This window comes from Helianthus annuus, chromosome 8, assembly GCF_002127325.2.
Source record: "Helianthus annuus cultivar XRQ/B chromosome 8, HanXRQr2.0-SUNRISE, whole genome shotgun sequence".
Classification (NCBI taxonomy): Eukaryota; Viridiplantae; Streptophyta; class Magnoliopsida; order Asterales; family Asteraceae; genus Helianthus; species Helianthus annuus.
The window spans coordinates 145,116,425-145,120,595 of NC_035440.2; the positions used below are offsets into that span (position 1 = coordinate 145,116,425).

The 4,171-nt window shown below is 40.7% G+C and overlaps 1 non-coding gene across 1 annotated transcript; it reads right to left on the reverse strand.

The window, feature by feature from the left end:
• Positions 1–1,288: 1,288 nt before the first annotated feature.
• LOC118481474 lies at positions 1,289–1,395 on the reverse strand. The gene has a single exon (XR_004865683.1). It is a non-coding gene; the product is annotated as a small nucleolar RNA R71 (small nucleolar RNA).
• Positions 1,396–4,171: the final 2,776 nt, after the last annotated feature.

The window sequence follows — 4,171 nt, forward strand, 5'->3', positions numbered from 1 at the left end:
TATTCACATGACACATCTTGATAACACCAATTTTCTATTTTAATGGCCAACAATAGTTATTCTACTTAAAAGATTATTAGGCCTTCAAATTAGTGGATCTGACAATGAATCCACGTGATCTTTTATTACTTCATATTAGTTCTAATTCATGCTAAATCACATCAGGTTACATCATGCCGAATACATATATTAATACTAACAATATCATCCATAATTTATTATCATATGAAATCAATCAAACACTATCACTAAACAATTAACCAAACAATTACAATATCATGCGATCCATGTTATCAAAGAATGAGATCAAGTAACATAAATTGTACACTAACCGAGAACTCGACTAGATTAAGATGTTGACTGAATAGGGTGTTGCGCAAATGAGGAGAGGGAAAGTCTCGAGGTCTGCCGTCGTGAAGCAAGAGAGGAGTAGGGTTTTGTTTGTTATATTGTGATAATGAGAGGCATAGGGAGGTTACGTGCATTCCAAATATAGTGTAACCACCTTACAAGTGGGCCGATAATAAGGCTTCATTGGGCTACTCACACTTGGGCTGAATTGATCAACATATACAAATAACGAGTTGGGTTCAGGTGTTCCATTTGGGCTGATACAGTGTGTAGCTGTAAAGTATGACTATATGGCCCAAAACATGCGCGGCCCAAACAAATGCCAATACGTTATGTAACCTAGTTATCAAACGTTCTTTGTTTAACGGAGTTATAACTGAATAGAATGTTTTAACACATAAGAGAGAGATAACGAGAAGTTAAGATCGCAAGATAAAACGTTACTGGCCTCGGAAGTTCGGGTTGTCACATAAAAGAACCTCTAGAAGAACCCGAACGCTTTCTCAGAAAAAGACTAAAAGCCAAAAACCAAGAGAAGGTTTTGGGGAACCCACTTCCAATGGCGGACCAACGTACTCTCATGGATTATCTACGACCCACCGTAGGTAATCTCGGCGCCGCTATCAATGCACCGAATGTTGAAGCCAATAACTTCGAACTTCGACCGCATTTGATACAGATGCTTCAAAACTCTGCAACCTTCCATGGGCTTGAGGACGAGGATCCCCATCTACATATTACTAATTTCTTAGAAATATGTGATACCTTCCGGATCAATGGAGCATCAAATGACGCTATCCACCTCCGAATGTTTCCATTTTCACTCAAAGACCGAGCAAAGGCTTGGCTTAACGCCCTCCCAGCTGGATCGGTAAACACCTGGGATGAACTAGCCCAAAAATTTCTATATAAGTATTTCTCTCCCGCTAAAACGGCTAAATTAATGACTGAAATTAATACTTATTCATAAGAGGACGGGGAATCCTTATATGAAACTTGGGAAAGGTTCAAGGAGCTATTGCGAAAGTGTCCTCATCACGGTCTTGCGACATGGCAACAAGTATCCACTTTCTATAATGGGTTGTTGCCACACACACTTTCTATAATGGGTTGTTGCCACACACAAGACAAACACTTGAGTCTAGCTCCGGGGGACTTTTAGGTAATCGACGCCCGCATGAAATATATAATCAAATTGAGGAAATTGCTCAAACCAATTTCCAGTGGCACACTCCCCGAGGCAATAAATCTATTGCCCCGGGCGCTCATAAGGTTGATGAAAGCACCTCTTTACAAGCCCAAATCGAGGCCCTTTCTTCTAAAATAAAAAAGTTAGAAATGACAAAAACAGTCTCGGTTATGGCTTGTGAGGGGTGTGGTGGGCCACAAGAAAATTGGAGTTGTATGAAAGAAACAGATGATCAAACAGAATCAGTAAACTACATTGATAATAGACCTAGGCCGTCGGGTCCTCCAACGGGCACCTACAACCAAGGATGGCGAAACCACCCTAACCTTGGTTGGAGAGAACCGACAATGGTAGTAACCAACAAAATCAACGAACAAACTTTCAACAACAAAGAAATGAGTCACAAAATTTCCCTCAACAACAAGGTGGACGAGAAAGGCTTGAAGATACTATATCTCGCCTTATCTCCGTCACCGAAAAGAAAAACTCGGATAGATTTCTACAATTAGAATCAAATTTTAGAAATCAACAAGCTAGTATACAAAACATCGAAAAACAAATAAGTCAACTAGCCCAAAATTTCTCCGAGAGACCGCAAGGCGCGTTACCAAGTAATACCGAAACAAACCCAAAGGCACAAGTTCATCTCATCACCTTACAGAACCGTACTGTGGGTACCGCGGAAGGGCCATCGCCTACTGAGGAGACCACATCACCGCCCCATCAAGAGAAGGTTACTCCGCCACCATCAGAGCCCACCAAGGCCCCTCTGGTTCCGTACCCCGGTAGGTTAATCCGTCAAAAGACCAATGAGCAATTCACAAAATTTGAAAGTCTACTAAAACAATTACATGTCAACATTCCTTTTATTGACGTCCTAACTCAAATGCCTAAATACTCTAAGTTTATGAGTGACTTCCTCACCCATAAAAGGAAAATTGAAACATTGCAATTAGTAAACTTAGGCGAAGAATGCTCCGCCCTCGTACTCAACAAACTCCCCCAAAAGAAAATTGACCCCGGAATTCCTTGCTCGATCGGAGATTCCCCCGTTCGTAATGCACTAGCTGACCTTGGGGCTAGCATTAACCTCATGCGTGCATCAATGTTCAAAAGACTCGGCCTAGGAAAAACGAGTCCTACAAAAATGAGTATACAACTTGCTGATCGACCCGTCAAGTTCCCACAAGGTGTCATTGAAAATGTCCTAGTCAAGGTGGACAATTTCTTTTACCCGGCCGACTTTGTCATACTTGATATGGAAGAAGATACCGAAGTCCCCCTCATACTAGGGAGACCCTTTCTCGCCACCGCACAAGCAGTAGTGGACATGAATGACGGAACGCTCACTTTAAAATATGGGGTTAATGAAGTAAAATTCGGGGTTGGGAAGAGAATAGAGGACGATGACCCAGTCAATTACATGAAGGTTATTGATTCAAGTTTGGATGCTGCTCTCCGACGGTGCAACATGGGATGCAAAACATCCCTCTCAGAAAACATATAACCTCACCTTGGGTCTAGCCAAGGACCCTTATAAACGTGGCGCACCACGGAGGCATTCCGCGGAACTATCCTTAGTTTAGTTTAATCTTTTAGTTTTAATTTGCAGAAATAAAATACACTCGGGATGGTCAAGGATAACAAGGGAAATGAAAAAAATGGCCCCATGCACAAAAACAGAGCCATCCGACGACAATTTCTTCGTTACAGTAAGCTCAGCACGGGCTGTGTCCAGCCAACACGACCCCATGCTGAGCATCCTGCAGAAAATTGCCCAGTTCAGGTAACTGGACACGGGCCGTGTTTATTGAACACGCCTCCATGTCCAGGCTTCTGTTTCTTTTCTTCAATTTTCATTACTGGCACCTGAACACGGGGCCGTGCCCGGTCACCACGGGGCCGTGTCCAGACTACCAGTAACATAAAATTTTGCTTTTAAACACCATTTTACACATCCAATCAACCTAAAAACTTATTTTTGGGACACATTGAGGACAATGTGTAATTTAATTGTGGGGGGAAGCTAAAACCTTGAATCTTGAAAATCCTAATAATAAGTCTTACACAAAACTCTATTGGAATTGCTAATCACCCAAAATTTTTTTTTTTTTTCAAAAATTTTCATTTTTTTTACTTGTCTAAGTTTAAGTTGGGAATTCTAATTTTAACAAGGTTATATTTTTACGAATTTACAACCGATAGCGTCGTGATAAAAAGAACCAACATAAGAAAATTATGAAACGGCATGACAACTTAGTTAAAATTTGATTATATATACTTGATCACATAAAAACCCATTCCCACAAAAGTGAGTTTTGAGCCTTTATAGAGCATACAAATACATATCTTTACAACTAAATGCTCATTTTTCGTTTCTTATGTGAATAGCCGATTGGTTCTTACGACTGTAGAACTTGCCACGATAATTCATTCCCGGTCCTTACCAACTTAAACCCAAGTAAGTAAATGATGGAGGCATTAGGACTAACCCTTTTTCTTTCAACACCATTATTTTTATTTTTCTTTTCACCTACCCAAAAATTCCCCCTAGTTAACCCCTTTGAGCCTAAACCTTTTCATTTCTTAACCCAAAACCCTTTTTTTTACCCACCAAAACCCTTTTTCATT